Consider the following 18,803-nt stretch of genomic DNA (forward strand, 5'->3'; position numbering starts at 1 on the left):
GACATTTATGGTCTGGGTTTATTTGGTCCTGCCTCAGTGCAGAGGGCTAGACTTCATGTACTTTTGAAGTCCAGTCCAGCCCTATGTTTCTATGTGATCAATCAGATCTCTAGAGTTTTAACACTAAAAATAATCGCATCCATCCCTCTATCTCAGGGGTAGGCAACCTATGGCACACGTGCCAAAGGTGGCACGCAGGCTGATTTTCAGTGGCACTCACTGCCCGGGTCATGGCCACCGGGCTGGGGGGCTCTGCATTTTAATTTAATTTTAAAGGAAGCTTCTTAAACATTTTAAAAACCTTATTTACTTTACATACAACAATAGTTTGGTTATATATTATAGAAAGAGACCTAAAAATGTTAAAATGTATTACTGGCACGTGAAACCTTAAATTAGAGTGAATAAATGAAGACTCGGCACACCACTTCTGAAAGGTTGCTGACCCCTGCTCTATCTTATAGCCCCAGGTTGTCTATACCATACAAAGTATAAAAAGCCCTATGATCGCCTTCTCCCTGTAGATAGCCCTAGGCTACTGCGACACTTTCTTGGGCATGCAGGATTATAAATCACCTTGGTAACTCCCTCACCCTGCCTCAGCAAGAGGAAGATTGGCTGGTTATAAACTGGATGTCTGCTCCCTGTTACTCCAGTCTGTTAGCCAGCTCAAACAATGTTCTCAGAAGCAGTCAGCCTTTAATTTGCCTTGCCGTTTAACTAGGTCCACCCTGGTCCCCAAGCCATGTTGAAAAGCATTCCCCTGTGGCATCCACCTCCTGTCACTGGCCACTCACAGAAATTACCATGTACGCTACTTCCAAGGAGACAGTGTACACACCTGCTTACTTGATTCGACCAAGAAGACACATCCTATGTAATATCACAGCACTGAGATGATTTTATAATCAAAACAGAATATGTATTAGCAAAGACCAGAGATTCTCAGATTCAAGTAATTGAGTATGAATAATGGAAACAGTGCTGGTTACAAATAAGACAAAAGTATATAACATATACTTCTTCTAAGGGACTGAACTTAACTTTCACAGGCCTTGTCTAAAGAAAGCATCTCAGTGTTACTAGCAACAGAGAGTCGTGTGGCACCTTTAAGACTAACAGATGTATTGGAGCATAAGCTTTCGTGGGTGAATGCCCACTTCTTCGGATGCATGTAATGGAAATTTTCAGAGGCAGGTATAAATATGCTGGCAAGAATCTCTCTGTTGCTTTTACAGACCCAGACTAACACGGCTACCCCTCTGATACTCAGTGTTACTAGCATTTCCCCCCTTGGTTCGGGATCCAACTTTCATGGAGGTAAAAAATATTGTCCTTTTTGCTCCCTTAGCGATAGACAACTAAACGTTTCTTTTTCCTTCTTCTCATAGTCCAGTAAACCTTTGAAATGTATCCGTTTGGTGTGCACACTCAGATAAGATTCTCCAGCATGCTGCTTTCTCGGTTTTTGTTTACCTCAGGTGCAAATTAACTCCTATTGTATTTGACTTATCCTGCTTAATTTATGTTGGAGAGCTAGGTAGAGAGGTAAGTTAAAATTCCGTTGTTTGGGGAAAACATTGATCAACGCTGCCTGGTTACAGAGTTTAAAGACATTTTTAGCACGTGCACAGAACGCCTGGAATGATGCTGGTACATAGTCCCACAATGCTTAGGATGGTCAGGATGCAATAAGCTTTCCTTTGATAGCCCCCATGGCTGTCTTGGTAGATAATTCTGTGTCAGCAATGGGAGAGGTGTAGTGAGTGTGTCAGGCCTGAAGAGAGCTGCTGACAGAATAGCGAGCCGCCAGTGGGCCTCTGTGCCACAGCTGCCTGAGCCCTGCAACTGTCCACTCTGCAGAATAAGACCCTCTGCCCCTTTAAAAGGCAGGCAAACGCGATCATGTTTGCTCCCCCCCCCGTATCCTGCGATCGAGATGGTACGTTCCACCAGCGCTGAGGCGTGCTCTAGAGTCTTGACGGCCTACGATGATCCTCCCCTCCCCCACAGGATGGTACATTCCAACCCCTTAAAAGCAGCCGCCCGCCCGCGCTTCGCTCTCTCTCTGACTGGTAAGTGGCGCTGGAGCGGGGCTGCCGGAGGGGGCAGCGGCTCTGGGGCGGGCCCGAGCCGGGGAAGCGGGGCTGGGCCCCTCGTGCGCTAACCTGAGGAGAGTGGGGGGCCTGTCTCCCCGTCCCGCGCTCGGTAGGGGGGATGGGCTCGCGGCATCCGGGCCTGAGGGGGCCGTTGGGACTGCAGCGCGCGTGCGGTGGGCGGGAGCCCGGGGCTCCGGTGGGGGGGGGGGAGTAGGGGGCGACGCTGAGCTCGCTGCCGGCCCGGCGGCCACAGACTGGGGGCAGCTATGGGGGACTGACCGAGCCTCCGTGTGTCCGTTTTACAGGCTGGGCGACCTGCGTGGTCCTGAGGCGCCGGGGGGAAGATGGCGCCGGCGGCTGCCCGAGGCACAGGCGCGGCGTGGCCAGGGCTGGGCGCCTCGTGCGCGGCTCCGCGGCTGAGGTAAAATGGCGCTTGCAGCTGTGCTGGGGAGGCGCCCTGCCCCGGGGCACGGCGGGGTTCATGGCCTTGGGCCCGCGCAGCTTTGCTGTAGGGCTCGGGGCCCCCTTCATCCTGAACAGGCGGTTACACTAGGCGAGAGACAGAACGAGGAGCAATGGTCCCAAGTTTCAGCGGGGGAGGTCTAGGTTGGATATTAGGAAACACTATTTCACTAGGAGGGTGGTGAAGCACTGGCATGGGTTACCTAGGGAGGTGGTGGAATCTCCTTCCTTAGAGGTTTTTAAGGTCAGGCTTGACGAAGCCCTGGCTGGGATGATTTAGTTGGGGATTGGTCCTGCTTTGAGCAGGGGGTTGGACTAGATGACCTCCTGAGGTCCCTTCCAACCCTAATAGTCTATGAACCGCTGCTGCAGTGTGACTGTGACACAAAATGATATCCTAGGCATCAAGAGTAGAATCTGAGCAGGGAGTGGAAGGGATGATCAGACTCAGCCAGTTGTGTTTGTTCCCCATATTGTTTAAAACTTTTTTGTGGAAGACACCCATGCTGGCTATTAAGGGATGAGAAGTTGGAGTAAGCTCTGCAGTTCTCTGTTCTTCCAATCAAAAATAGGAATACAAGATTTAATTTGCTTAATAGTGCTCAGACTAAAGTTTCCTATAGAAAAAGCAGGGTTTCCTTTCCTGTATCATAATCAAAAAGGGTGAACCCCCTTTTGTCCTTTGCCAGTTTATGCATGTGCTAGGGAGTAGAATACAAAACTTCTCCAGCACTGTCCTGTAGCAGTGGTTATAGTTCTGGATTCTGCAGGGCACTTAAATTCAGAAACTGAAGTTATGGATAATGTATAGCAAGCTGTAATAAGGGAATTACTGAACTTTAATTGCATGCAAAACCCTAGTTGAGTCTTAATGCTGCTTTCAAAATGAGCATTTTAATATTCCTATAGAATTGGTCAAATTAAAGGTGCATAATGATGAAATAAAACCAAAAATAGCTGGAATTACCGACAGATTGTTGGTGGTGAGAAGGTTTTTTTCTGAATAAACCTACAAAATATCCTTTGTATAATTCATAGATTCTAGGACTGGAAGGGACCTCGAGAGGTCATAGAGTCCAGTCCCCTGCCCGCATGGCAGGACCAAATACTGTCTAGACTATCCCTGATAGACATTTATCTAACCTACTCTTAAATATCTCCAGAGATGGAGATTCCACAACCTCCCTAGGCAATTTATTCCAGTGTTTAACCACCCTGACAGTTAGGAGCTTTTTCCTAATGTCCAACCTAGACCTCCCTTGCTGCAGTTTAAGCCCATTGCTTCTTGTTCTATCCTTAGAGGCTAAGGTGAACAAGTTTTCTCCCTCCTCCTTATGACACCCTTTTAGATACCTGAAAACTGCTATCATGTCCCCTCTCAGTCTTCTCTTTTCCAAACTAAACAAACCCAATTCTTTCAGCCTTCCTTCATAGGTCATGTTCTCAAGACCTTTAATCATTCTTGTTGCTCTTCTCTGGACCCTTTCCAATTTCTCCACATCTTTCTTGAAATGCGATGCCCAGAACTGGACACAGTACTCCAGCTGAGGCCTAACCAGAGCAGAGTAGAGCGGAAGAATGACTTCTCGTGTCTTGCTCACAACACACCTGTTAATACATCCCAGAATCATGTTTGCTTTTTTTGCAACAGCATCACACTGTTGACTCATATTTAGCTTGTGGTCCACTATAACCCCTAGATCCCTTTCTGCCGTACTCCTTCCTAGACAGTCTCTTCCCATTCTGTATGTGTGAAACTGATTTTTTCTTCCTAAGTGGAGCACTTTGCATTTGTCTTTGTTAAACTTCATCCTGTTTAACTCAGACCATTTCTCCAATTTGTCCAGATCATATTGAATTATGACCCTGTCCTCCAAAGCAGTTGCAATCCCTCCCAGTTTGGTATCATCCGCAAACTTAATAAGCGTACTTTCTATGCCAATATCTAAGTCGTTAATGAAGATATTGAACAGAGCCGGTCCCAAAACAGACCCCTGCGGAACCCCACTCGTTATGCTTTTCCAGCAGGATTGGGAACCATTAATAACAACTCTCTGAGTACGGTTATCCAGCCAGTTATGCACCCACCTTATAGTAGCCCCATCTAAATTGTATTTGCCTAGTTTGTCGATAAGAATATCATGCGAGACCGTATCAAATGCCTTACTAAAGTCTAGGTATACCACATCCACAGCTTCTCCCTTATCCACAAGACTCATTATCCTATCGAAGAAAGCTATCCGATTGGTTTGACATGATTTGTTCTTTACAAATCCATGCTGGCTGTTCCCTATCACCTTACCACCTTCCAAGTGTTTGCAGATGATTTCCTTAATTACTTGCTCCATTATCTTCCCTGGCACAGAAGATAAACTAACTGGTCTGTAGTTTCCTGGGTTGTTTTTATTTCCCTTTTTATAGATGGGCACTATATTTGCCCTTTTCCAGTCTTATGGAATCTCTCCCGTCTCCCATGATTTTCCAAAGATAATAGCTAGAGGCTCAGATACCTCCTCCATTAGCTCCTTGAGTATTCTAGGATGCATTTCATCAGGCCCTGATGACTTGCAGGCATCTAACTTTTCTAAGTGATTTTTAACTTGTTCTTTTTTTATTTTATCTGCTAAACCTACCCCCTTCCCATTAGCATTCACTAGGTTAGGCATTCCTTCAGACTTCTCGGTGAAGACCGAAACAAAGAAGTCATTAAGCATCTCTGCCATTTCCAAATTTCCTGTTACTGTTTCTCCCTCTTCACTAAGCAGTGGGCCTACCCTGTCTTTGGTCTTCCTCTTGCTTCTAATGTATTGATAAAGTCTTCTTGTTCCCCTTTATTCCCGTAGCTAGTTTGAGCTCATTTTGTGCCTTTGCCTTTCTAATCTTGCCCCTGCATTCCTGTGTTGTTTGCCTATATTCATCCTTTGTAATCTGTCCTAGTTTCCATTTTTTATATGACTCCTTTTTATTTTTTAGATCATGCAAGATCTCGTGGTTAAGCCAAGGTGGTCTTTTGCCACATTTTCTATCTTTCCTAACCAGCGGAATAGCTTGCTTTTGGGCCCTTAATAGTGTCCCTTTGAAAAACTGCCAACTCTCCTCAGTTGTTTTTCCCCTCAGTCTTGATTCCCATGGGACCTTACCTATCAGCTCTCTGAGCTTACCAAAATCCGCCTTCCTGAAATCCATTGTCTCTATTTTGCTGTTCTCCCTTCTATCCTTCCTTATAATTGCAAACTCTGATTTCATGATCATTTTCACCCAAGCTGCCTTCTACTTTCAAATTCTCAACGAGTTCCTCCCTATTTGTTAAAATCAAGTCTAGAACAGCTTCCCTCCCAGTAGCTTTTTCAACCTTCTGAAATAAAAAGTTATCTGCAATGCAGTCCAAGAATTTGTTGGATAGTCTGTGCCCCGCTGTGTTATTTTCCCAACATATATCCGGATAGTTGAAGTCCCCCATCACCGCCAAATCTTGGGCTTTGGATGATTTTGTTAGTTGTTTAAAAAAAGCCTCATCCACCTCTTCCACCTGGTTAGGTGGCCTGTAGTAGACTCCTAGCATGACATCACCCTTGTTTTTTACCCCTTTTAGCCTGACCCAGAGACTCTCAACACTTCCATCTCCTATGTCCATCTCTACCTCAGTCCAAGTGTGTACATTTTTAATATATAAGGCAACACCTCCTCCCTTTTTCCCCTGTCTATCCTTCCTGAGCAAGCTGTATCCATCCACACCAACATTCCAATCATGTGTATTATCCCACCAAGTTTCAGTGATGCCAACAATGTCATAGTTGTATTTATTTATTAGCACTTCCAGTTCTTCCTGCTTATTACCCATACTTCTCGCATTTGTATATAGGCATCTAAGATACTGGTTTGATCTTTCCTCCCAGTTTTGTCCTGACCCTCCTTTCTCTCTGCCAATATAGCCCACACTCCCTCTCGTTTCCGACCCATCTCCCAGGTCTCCATGTTCCCCACTTACCTGCGGGCTTTGCTCACCTGTCCCCGTCGAACCTAGTTTAAAGCCCTCCTCACTAGGTTAGCCAGTCTGTGTCCAAATAGGGTCTTTCCCCTCCTCGAAAGGTGAACGCCATCTCTGCCTAGCAGTCCTTCCTCAAATAGCATCCCGTGGTCTAGGAAGCCAAAGCCCTCCTGGTGACACCATCTTCGCAGCCAGGCATTCACCTCCATGATGCATCTGTCTCTGCCCGGGCCCCTACCTTTGACAGGAAGAATCGAAGAGAATACCACCTGCGCTCCAAACTCCTTCACCCGTACTCCCAGAGCCCTGTAGTTACTCTTGATCCGCTCAGTGTCACACCGCGCAGTATCATTTGTGCCCACATGGATGAGTAGCATGGGGTAGCAGTCAGAGGGCTGGATAATCCTCGACAATGCCTCCGTAACGTCTCGGATATGGGCTCCCGGCAGGCAGCATACCTCCCGGTATGCTGTAACATTGTCCTCTAATAATCGATATTTCCTCTTTTTAGGGCAGAATGGTGTCTTGAAGTATATGGTAAGCTTTATTTTTGCACTAACTTGTATAAATTCTTAAGCCAGTTTGGGGATTTTACTTGCATATTGACAAACTCTAAAGTTGAAATGTGGCAGTCCCATTAATCATCTTCTGGATGTGGGGGGACAGACTCTAGTTAGGTACTTGACTAGTAGTGCACCATATGGATCTGGACTAATGCAAAAGGAAAAGCTGATAGAAAGATTTGTTTGAGTTTTTTGGAGTTGCTCCATGAGGGTTGAAATAGAAGCACTTTGGTGTATTCAACTGTAAGTTACCAGTCTAAAGCTGATCGTTAGAATTGATTAAGTTACAGATTTGATGAGTTAATGCTTTGCAGCTTACTCCTAGTCAAGGGGAAAGTTAGAGCAAAATTTGCAAGTGTTGGGCTTGTGTTAATTGCTTATCTACACAAACAAATGCAAAAAGCTGTTGACATGATGATACCCTTGAATAGGAAGTGCCGTCAGATGCGAGAACTGACGATAACCTTCTCAACTTGTCTGAAATACAGCTATATGTATATTGAATTCAAGTTGTCAGGAGGCCTGTATGCTAAACTTGGCTGTTTGTGTTGTGCTAAAATGACACTAGTACTAGGAGCCAAAAGACAATCAGGCATGCAGTTATTTAAAGACTGGCTCTTCCATGCTTGCTGTTTTCACTGCAGCCTCAGTCTACTCAGGGCATCATGTAATGTCCATTTTTGTTCTCTTGTTTCCATTTACTCTGTAGACTTCGATATTTCAAAGGAGTGAGATGTCTACAGGAAGGATGGAAAGCAGCTCTCTTGCCTAATCTGCATGGAAAAGGAGAACTGGGTCATGGCTTACCAAAACTTGGTGGGAAAGTGGAGCCTTCTGTTCTTCAGACCCTCTTAATACACAGATTCAAGGTCAAGAGCTGAAACTGGATATTGCATGAATTACACTGCTCTACAGGCAAAATGCTTCTGAAATAAATGTAATCAAACTTTACTAATTCTGGGTCACTGAAAATGATGCTTAAAATTGTTGATTGGCTCTAGTTTTCAAGATATGCTATTGGGTCAGTATATACGACCCTTGACTTGGGAATGGCGGAGGATAAGTGAGTTATAAAGGGAAGGGATCTCAATTTAAACCAGAAATGACTAAAATACATCTTTGACTGGATCTATGAATAAATCTATGACTGGGTTTGGACAGTACTTGCTTTTTAGGCAAAACAATGAATGATGCAATCTGAAGCTGGTATTGCATCATACATGATATGAATTGCATCATGTTATTCCTAGAAGTCATGGATGATGCAATCATAACGAAGCTTACATCACTCTGCTGAACAAATTGCCCTATATCAGCTCTAGAAATCATACAGTGTCGTGCTCTCTTATTTGTCAGTGTTTGATTTTTGCAAAGGGACACATTTCTGTTTAGCCAAAGTGAGCAGAGATGCCTCGTACTTGTGTGAACAGTGCAGATAACTTCTGCTATGTTTGTGGTGAAGTGACTTTTGCATCACAAAAGCGCAGTATAACCACTATGGTTAAGAGAGCCTATCACCTTTATTTTGGCTGCAAAATTGGAGATCAGGACACGAGGTGGGCCCCACACATATGCTGCAACACTTGTGCAACTAATCTTCGCCAGTGGTTGAACAGGAAAAGGAAATCTATGCCTTTTGCAGTGCCAATGATTTGGAGAGAGCCAACAGATCATACCAGCAATTGTTACTTTTGCATGGTGCCTCCAGTTGGGAAAGGTGTGTCAAAGAAGAAAAAGGGGACTGTGCATTATCCAAATATTCCATCAGCTATACGCCCAGTACCCCACAGAGAAGGACTGCCGGTTCCTGATGCACCGGAATCATTCTCACTTGAGTCAGACGAGGAAGAGGATGAAACTTCTGGTCCTGAACCATCAATGTCACAGGACCCACATTTTCTCCCATCCTCCTCCTCTGAACCACACCTCATAGCACAAGGTGAACTGAATGACCTTGTCAGGGATTTGGAACTACCCAAGAGTAAGGCAGAGCTGTTGGGCTCCAGACTACAGCAGTGGAATCTCCTGGCAGGTGGTGATAGGGTTTCCATGTTCCGTGACCGTCAAAAGGATCTTGTCCCATTCTTCTTCATGGAAGGTGATCTTGTAGCCTGCAACAACATCGATGGTGTGATGGCAGCCCTCAACATCGTTCACAATCCAGATGAGTGGAGACTGTTCATTGATTCATCGAAGACGAGTCTTAAAGCTGTTTTACTGCATAATGGCAATGTTTTGCCATCAATTCCAGTTGGTCATGCAGTCCATATGAAGGAAACCTATGACAACATGAAACAACTTTTGAGGTGCATAAACTATGACCAACATCAGTGGCAGCTTTGTGGCGATTTGAAGGTTGTTGCTCTCTTGCTTGGTCTGCGGACTGGATACACAAAGTACTGCTGTTTTCTCTGCGAATGGGATAGTCGTGCAAGAGATTCCCACTACATCAAGAAAGATTGGCCACTCCGACAGTCATTGGAGCCTGGGAGGAAAAGTGTTAAGCATCCACCACTTGTTGAATCAAGAAAGATTTTGTTACCACCTTTACACATCAAGCTGGGTCTGATGAAGAACTTTGTCAAGGCCATTGACAAAACACAAGCAGCTTTCAAGTACCTCTGTGGAAAATTTCCAAGGTTAAGTGAAGCTAAGATAAAGGAAGGTGTCTTTGTTGGTCCTCAAATTCGTGAACTTCTTCGAGATGATGCATTTGACCATGCACTGCGTGGCAAGGAAAAGACGGCATGGAAAGCCTTCCAGTTAGTGGCAATAAATTTTCTCGGAAACAACAAGGCAGACAACTACAGGTTGTTGGTGGAAAACCTCCTCAAGGCATACAAAAGCCTTGGTTGCAAGATGTCACTAAAGATACATTTTTTGCACTCTCATCTAGATTTTTTTGCACCGAACTGCGGAGCAGTGAGTGACGAGCACGGCGAGCGATTTCACCAGGACATTGCAACAATGGAGAAACACTATCAGGGCAAATGGAGCCCATCAATGCTTGCAGACTATTGCTGGACAGTGACAAGAGATGCTCCATTTAATGAATACAAGAGACAAGCCAAGAAGCGCCGAGTAGACACTGAATAGGACTAAACTATGTACAGAATAGTTTTTTGCCTTTTGTTTCATAATAAATTTTATTTATATAACCCTTTTGCTGATTTTTAAAGTGTTACATAAACAGGACAGGTGAAATATTCTCATGTAAAGCAACCATAAACACATGAAAAGACCTAGGCTTACAATTTATGATTAAAACTCAACTATCCTCACAATATACATAGACATAAAATGTAAAAACTTAAATATCTTAGAAACAGTAGCCAATCAGTTGTTTTAATTGTCATATTTGAATTCAGCACATCAAAATACATAATAAATAGCACATTTTATCTCTGAAGCAGACGACTTCTCAAATTGTAGACCAGTGATATGTAAGTTGTGACAGACCATCCTGTCCCCACTAGACCTGGGCATCCACCACAGGAGGCAGATTTCTCCAGCTCTCTCCTCTTGCACTTGCCTATAGCTTAAAGTGTGCAAGGTGTCAAGTCATATTTCACTAGCTTAATAGAAGACCTATGTAAGGGTTCTGTTCTACACAAGAATAGCTTCTAGTGAAATTCAGCTGTACAGTTCTCGAATATATGGCAGCAGCGGACTGGTAATGTAGTCATTGAGGAATCTGGACAGAAAACATTCTCTCCCCACAATCTGTTGTAATTCCAGATCATTTGTCTACAGGTACTTTTTTCCCTTTCCTGATAAAATGTGATGCTACAGTAAAGATTGAATATTTCTAATCCTGTATATGGTCTCAAACACAACTGTACTGTTAAAAGTGTTTACACATGTACATCCTTACAAATCAGAAAATAACATGTCAGGCAACTCTTAATCACATCCCTTGTAAGTTTGGACCCTGATAGTTTTGCAGCTAATCTGCTTTCCTCCCCTCTGAGTGAACTCTCAATTTTCCCTTCTTGACCAAACCTCTCCCCCATAATGAGTCTTAGTTCACAGAACCAATGTGCCTAGACATCACTAGCAGCTCCCTCTGCAACCTGTCCTTTATCATTTTAATGTTGGTTTGGAAACTTGTGTTACAGCTTTTTTTTTTCTTTTCTTTTCAAAATTATCAGGGAAGTTAAATGAGATTCCTGCAGTAAAGAAAGTACAGCACTAGAAAATCTTTTTGGGTGAGTTTGAATACAAATATATTTTGCTTTCCACCACCAACTCTGAACAACTTTTTTCATGAGTAATGTACCTGAATGTATGGATGCTAGATATCTAAACTGTATTCTTAAATTCATTCACCTAAATTTGGGTTATTGCTGATTATGCACTATATGTATCTGACTTTTAAAAACAAACTTTCTATTTGGATAATCTAAGCACTATACCCCGATGTACAGACATTCTTTTCTCAACCTATGTAGTTAATTTTTTTTAACATTAGCTTTAATAAAATTTTACATGTTGTGTTCATAAACTCTAAATGAGAAATTGTCAGCTACACTTGCTAGTCATTTTAGACTCTAGGGGGCATAATTGATTAGCAGACTCAGTGAGATACCACCTTTTCTAAAAACATGCAGTGCTAGGTTAAAAATTTTAAGGGCTAAAAATGTTAACCACTGATGTGCTTGATGTTGTACAAGAGAGTTGTCCCTGCATCATATTTGTTCACTGAATGAAAGCTTATCAAGTGCAAATGAGTGAATAATACTGAGGCATTGATGAACTGGAGGTGAAAGCCCATGTGGTTGTATGGGTGTAATTCATAAAGTGTAAAAAAGCCAAAAATGGCTGAGAATTTAAATTAAATGGTAAGACATCAAATCCCAATGGTGATTGAACCTGGTGATACTCTAAACAAAAAATTCAGCCACGTTTGTAGCTTTTTTCATTACTTCAAACATTCTAGGTTTGTGACAATCCTGGAATCTTGTAGAGATATTTATAAATGTGTACCATTCAGTACAAGATATCAAATGATGAAATTCACCAAAAATAGCTGGAATTACCGGCAGATTGACTAGTGGTGAGCAAAGGTTTTCTGAAGACATCTTGTATACTAATGAATTGGTTGGGTAGAAGTTCACATTGCACTGTAACTTATTTGTCATGTTGTGTTGCAGGTGTCCATCTTGCAAGCCTGTTGGTCTGCGATAGAAGAACATCACAAAATATCCAAAAGACCCTGAGAATTAGCAACTGTTTTTTTGTGAGCATTACCAAATGTGTCTGATCACTCTTTTACAAGTAGAAGATGCATACTGTTGAATGCACAAATTAAAATTTTCAAATCATTGTACTCTTGGTCTTTATTTCAAATAACTAATAGAAACTCATTGTTCATAATAGAAAATTACCCCTTTATGTAATTTAAAATACAGCGTTGTTTACACAAATGGATACTGTCATTTACTACATTGTTTACAGTTTTTTTCAGCAATGTATAAGGTAATACAAATAAACTTTGTGTAACTAGAACATACTGGATTTTTGACACTTTGCTTTGTTTAAACACAATTGCCTCTTTTAAAATGCTGCCTGTAGCTGAACTATTTCCTTTAAAGAGTGCTCAGCCTTTAAGCTTAAGTAGCATTAGTGAAACATGCCTCACATATAGTTCGTGGGGAGGTCAGGGAAGGGGACCCTGCTTGTTTTCAGTTACAGAAGCTGAATTCTCTGCTCATGTGATATGGTCTAAAGGAGAGAATCTCTTGTTGACCCAGCTTCTGTTGAAGAAAGACATGCTATTGTGAAGAGCTCTGTAAGCTTGAAAGTTTGTCCCCCAACAGAAGCTGGTCCAATTAGGGATATTACCTCACCTGCCTCTTTAACACATACACAGTGTTGCAGTTGTGGAACTTTAAATGACTGCTTCCTACTGCAATAACCCTTTAGTTAGAGCAAGTAACATTTAAAATGTGCTGGCTGCATAGAAGTCTTTTCATACCCAGCTGCTGCTCTTCATTTTTTACATGCTTTGTTTACAATTCACTGATTTCTTTAGATACTTCAAGGAGGAAATCTTCCTCCTTGACGTAGACATGTATCTTAATCTTTGAGGTGGGCAGATCATTGAATGAGCAATCCATTAATCAGTCATCCAAAACACACCAGGTGATTAACAAGGTGTAAAAGTTTGAGCCATAATGGAATTTTCAAGCAAGTAATTCACAGCAAACAAAATTGAAAGAAGGGTTTCTATATCACCACCATCTTTGGCCTTACACTGCAGGTTCTCTTGAGGAATAAAATGAATGCTGAAGATCTCCCACATACAGCAGAATTTGCAGAGGTAGCAGGGGCAGGGTAACATTCCAGTCAAAATTGTGTATATTGCAAACATACCAATTTCAAACAACTGGTTAATAAATTTTAAAGTTGTAAAAGGAAATGCCCCCACTAGGTGTGGATTGTTAAGTAACATGCTTGGGTGTAATGAAAATGGCATCGAAAGAAGCCACATCTCTTCACTGTTTAAGGTGTTAAGGAGACTGTTTTCTAGTGAGCTGTGACATTTAGCCACTCTTTGTAGAGTAGGTCAACATTTCAAGGTTAATATTTGACATTAAGGCTCCTTTCCTATAAGGCTGAAGTACTGGTTTCCTCCTTGTGTCCAAAAGTTGTCAAGTGTTTTATAGTAAAATGTACAGACATAAGCTATTTGCTTATACTAACCTGTCACAATTCGTTTATGGGGTAGGGAATGAAAGGGCTCATAAGCTTAAATTTCATCTATAACTGGTCTTCCTGTTTAGGAACTTGGGGCCAGACAGGTCTGTTCATTAATGAGATGCAGCTGAGGGGGTGGGGGCAGGTGTTTCCTATAATGAGTCAGGCTGTCATTAAGAAAGGGGAGACAGTGGGAGGCTGCTGTGGAAAAGGGCCTTGTGGGAGACACTGCTCAGCTAAAACAGAAAGGAAGCACCCTGCAGCGCCCAGGAACACTGAGCATGCAGCAGGGGTGCCCAGGAAAGGGGCTGAATTTGCTTGTTTAGTAAAGACATGGTGAGACCATTGTTGAAGGTCAGCATGATGGTGGCAGAAGATTTCCTGTTTATGATTTCTAGTCTGTTGGACATTGTCAGATTTGGACTTTGAGGACTTTATCTTTGGGTTTGGGAGACTTAAGTTAGTCTTAATAATTGAGCCTAAAGACATGTGTTACCAAAATGCAGAATCTGTGAAGTTCCCTGCTCAAGAGCCTGAGGGAGAAACTGAGGCAGGGCACTGCAGTGCCAGAACTTGCTCTAAGGAGTTGATACGTGATGGTGGTCAGTGATACTACTAACTGAAAGAAAATACTTCAGGCCACCTGTCCTAGCTCTGAGATGGATACAACTGCCTAGGTAGAAAATGGGTAACATTCACTTCCAGTCAGTGGAGAACCTAGAGGAGATTCTGTCCAACGTACCCATGTTCTTTATCATTGGTAAGCATTTATATTACACTAGTTCTGTTCTGTGCAAACATCAGAACTAATCCCTGCCCTGGATTGCAGACTAAAATGCAAAAAGTGAAGGGGTAGCACCTGTGGATTTAGTATAAAAGTGAACCAATATGATGAATCGGCACAACTTTGTTCATTTTGACTTTTTGTTACAACCCTTGTGTGGGGAAAGTAAATAGGGTATCTGGGTCTGAGATCAACTTTGCTATGGCTAAAAAGCCAGGATTCTAGCAATAGAGAAACTTCATGTCTGCTATTCGATATGCTGCCACACCAGTATCTGGTTTTATTGTAAAAAGGTGGGGTATCAAAGATTACTTCATTATAATCTCTTTGGTTTTGAACATGTTTGCTGAGGCTTTGGAACTAGCCACTTAACACCACTGAAAAATTACAAAAGAAGTTTGTCCACTTGGTGTCACTATGGGAGAGATTTTGAATTTAGCTTGCTTTTGGTAGTATTGGCCTTCTGTCATGCTGATTTTTCTCAAAAAAAAATTGTTAGATACTTTGCAAGAAGTTGGACCTTGTTACTAGCAATATACAAACCAAGCTGACTGTAGATACATTCAGCTAACTTCAGCTCACAAATTCATAGACTAAGGACTCCACCTGGTAGGGGCAGAAGCAGTCAAAGCAGGGACTGCTGCACTCTGGGGGAGGGAGAAAATTGGGCCCAGCCAGAGCTGGGCAGGAAAGAAACCTGCAGAGGAGCCAACCACAGACGCTAGCAGAAACAGCCAAATCAGGGACTGCTGCACTGAGGGGGCGGAGGTAAAATGGAGCCCAGCTGGGGCCACTCTTCTCCCTTCCCTGTGGGCTTAGGAGAAAACTGCAGAAAGGAGCCAGCCAGAGACTCTAGCAGGTAGTCGCAGAAGCGACCAAAGCACAGAGCTCTGGACATGGAGAACTTTTTGCAGTTCTGACTGGCCTTTCTCTGCTCTGTGCTGTATGCTCCAACCCTCTCTTCTCCCTCACGTTCTCTTCACCTCACCTTCACTCCACCCTGGCCCCCTCACCCTCTCTTCCCTTTTCTTTCATGTAGGTGATCCCCCTCCTAACTAACAAAGCCCATTTTCCAAAAAAAAAAAAAAAAAAAAAGTGGAACTAACCTGCCATTTGCTGCCATCACATTGTTCACTCTGCTGTTGTATTCTATCCCTTTCCCCATCCCCCTGGGTTTTGTCTATTTAGATTGTAAGCTCTTTGGGATGGGGCCATCTACTAGTCTGTTTGTACAGCACCTAGCACAATGCACTACTATACAGAACACGATTAATAATAACAAGATGGGGTCACTGTCTGTGAAAGGACTTCAAACTACATGCAGCACTCACTTCAGTGGTGCTGGGGGTGCTGTCGCAGCCCCTACCTTGAAGTAGTATTAACAAACACTAAATACATAGTTTACATGGTTTCTATCATCAGCACCCCCTCATAAAAATTGTTCCAGCCCCCCTGACTCACTTCACCTATCTCTGAAATGGGGATACTGTTGGCCTGTAAAATGGCAACACTTGGGCTTCTACTTTGTTGTATTGTACAATTTTTTTAAAAACATTGTTTTTGGTGGTAGTGCCTATAGGCCCTAATGAAGATCAGGGCCTCCTGCTAGGCACTGTATAACACAGAGTAAGAGTCCCTGCCCTAAAAAACTTGTACTGTGTTTTAAATAGACAAGTGGGAGGCGAAAGAAGATGTAGACATGAAGACACACAATGCCTTGTGTCAGAATGCTTACAACCCCAAATCGTACCTAGAAAATCAAAATGGGCTGAGATGCAGATGAAAGAGTTAATTGAGAGAATTTTATAACAATACCATCTTAATCTGATCACTTCCATGTTTCCTTTTGCAGCAAAGGAGGTGGATCGCTAGGCGTGATTTGAAAGACAACCACTTACACCAGGAAATGAAGAAATTCCAGATTCAAAAGAAACTACTGAGGCCATCTGGGAGGTAGGTTGTAATGACCTAAACAACCAGTTTTTATATAGTGTGAAGAATAGTTAATAGAAAAATAATCTTTTGGTTTTTTTCTAACCCCTGTTCAACCAAAACTTTTCTCTGAATCATGAGTTTCTCATTGTGCATCACAAGCTAATTGGCCCCCTACCTTTCACGTTAACCTGTTTTGCTAAATGTTTTTGATATCTCTAAAACATTGTAGTTGTACTCTCTTAAACGGTCATTTAAATGAATTTTTTACTTAGATCTTTGTTCTTCATTATCTCATTTCTTATTTTCTCAAATTGACAGAATAAGTATAAGGCTCCAATGTTGCTAAAGCTTTTGTTCATTGGAGCTACTCCCATAATTAAAATTCACCACATACCTAAATTTTTGCAGGATTGGGGCTTAAATTTTTAAATCTTATTTGTAATCCAACGAGGCTACAGAATGTAGTTTGTGGTGAAGAAATATATCAATACAGTATGTGAACCCAGGAAGCACATATACAAATATTTTGAAAAGTCAGCATGTTTCTGTAAACTACAATAAATAACAAAGTGAAACTGTATTCTTGCTATTACAAAAGAAATAGCATAGCTATGCAATAGTTATCCAAAACGTTTGGTTTAACGAGAACATAGAAAGAGCACTATATTTCACAGTAAGTTTCTGACCTGTTCAATGGAGCATGCAAACTGCATGTTGTTACTAATTAGATTCTTCTTTTTTGAATGCGAAGCAGAGCATTATGAAACACTGATTGTTCAAACACTGTTTAATTAAAATCCTTAATAGAATCACAGTCTGTTCTGCTGTGTTGTGAAATGGAAATGTAATCAAAAGCACTTTTTGTATTACAACAAGTGTGAGGCAGTTTGTTTGTTTTTCTTGGCGTAGTTTTAGTATATTGTAAACTTGTTCAGCGTTTTTGTTGAGACAAAACAAAATACATTTCTCAGATGATGTGTTATACATAGAAAGTTTATTTATTTTAAAGGTTTAAAAACATCATCTGGAAAGAGTACAAGTTTGGGCTGCAAGGGAATCTGACCTCTGATTAAATAAGACTACAAACTCCGCTGATGTTAATGGCCATTATATACTCTCACAGACCTTAGGTAGACTGAAGCAACTCAGCAAATGTTTGCTTGATAGTTTAGCTTGCTGGGTTTTTTATTTTTATGTAGTCTGTGGATGAATTAGCTGCAGTCTACGGCTAATGTTTTGTTTAAAACCTTTGTTTTTATTAACAAAGGCTCTTTTCTAATATATGTTAGCTTATTGAGATTGCAAATTGGAAGTGCTCCTGCTGAGTAAACTATAAGGTGTTGATTTGGGACTATTTAGCTACATTCAGAAGACACTTTATTAGCTGGAATTTGGGTTATAAGACAATGGTATCCATCATAAATAGCTATTATAGATTAACTATCTTCACCATTAATGACCTTCAGTGTGTTGGTGGTTTGTTGATGAAATGATATAAACAATATCGTTTCCCAGCAGGGATCCTCAAACACCATTTGTTGCTTAAATGGATGTGTAACAAAGGCTCATCCTTATTAAAATTGTGCATTGATTGAACTCACTTCTGTTTCATAAACATGAAATATATAACTGTCAGTCCTTCTGTGGGGAAAATAAAATGGATTCATTTGCATTGCATTTGCAATGTATTTGGTTTTGCAGAGTTATTAGGAAATAAGCAATGGAAAGGTCTTGAATTAAAATTATTTTGAGTAGCAAAAGCTTGAGAGAAAGTGGCAGCTTGCGCCCCCAGAGTTTAACAAGAGCTAAACTCAAGTCTATGAATAAATTTAAAACCTATCAAAAGATTAAGGCTGCAAGAAAATAATGATAAACATTAGATGCTGAAAGCAAGAATGGCTCCCAGTCTGAGATGGGAATATCATGTTGCAATTCATTTATGAGCGAATTCAGTGCTGATGTAAGGTGCCCTGATACACCGAACACCTACTATAGGTTATGACTAAAAGTTTCAATCCCGATCTGGAGTGGCCACTGCTGTGGTGAGAAGGTGATTATACTTTTTTATGCTGAGACGGCCACCGAGGATGCTATTTGTGACTGTTTTATGTGTTGCAGGTACTTGGTTAGTAGAAACATCACTGAGACCACTGAGCTCATTTTCACATAGGCCAACAAGCAGCCATCAGATGGTAGTGACCTTTGATCTCTGCCCATAGGGTTTGTGAGGTGCCTGCAGTCGTGAAGGAGAGTTGCATGCAGGCATCTGAAGG

At 41.9% G+C, this 18,803-nt stretch overlaps 1 long non-coding RNA gene and 3 other non-coding genes across 4 annotated transcripts; all 4 read left to right on the forward strand.

Annotated features, from left to right (window-relative positions):
- The first annotated feature begins 2,466 nt into the window (after positions 1 to 2,466).
- On the forward strand, positions 2,467 to 12,436 carry LOC135890892 (uncharacterized). Its single transcript, XR_010562231.1, has 5 exons — positions 2,467 to 2,520; positions 7,061 to 7,086; positions 7,822 to 8,049; positions 11,264 to 11,320; positions 12,266 to 12,436. It is a non-coding gene; the product is annotated as an uncharacterized LOC135890892 (long non-coding RNA).
- On the forward strand, positions 3,493 to 3,566 carry LOC135891098 (small nucleolar RNA SNORD65). Its single transcript, XR_010562245.1, has one exon. It is a non-coding gene; the product is annotated as a small nucleolar RNA SNORD65 (small nucleolar RNA).
- On the forward strand, positions 7,520 to 7,595 carry LOC135891090 (small nucleolar RNA SNORD49). The gene has a single exon (XR_010562238.1). It is a non-coding gene; the product is annotated as a small nucleolar RNA SNORD49 (small nucleolar RNA).
- On the forward strand, positions 12,117 to 12,189 carry LOC135891096 (small nucleolar RNA SNORD65). Its single transcript, XR_010562243.1, has one exon. It is a non-coding gene; the product is annotated as a small nucleolar RNA SNORD65 (small nucleolar RNA).
- Positions 12,437 to 18,803: the final 6,367 nt, after the last annotated feature.

This window comes from Emys orbicularis, chromosome 17, assembly GCF_028017835.1.
Source record: "Emys orbicularis isolate rEmyOrb1 chromosome 17, rEmyOrb1.hap1, whole genome shotgun sequence".
Lineage (NCBI taxonomy): Eukaryota > Metazoa > Chordata > Testudines > Emydidae > Emys > Emys orbicularis.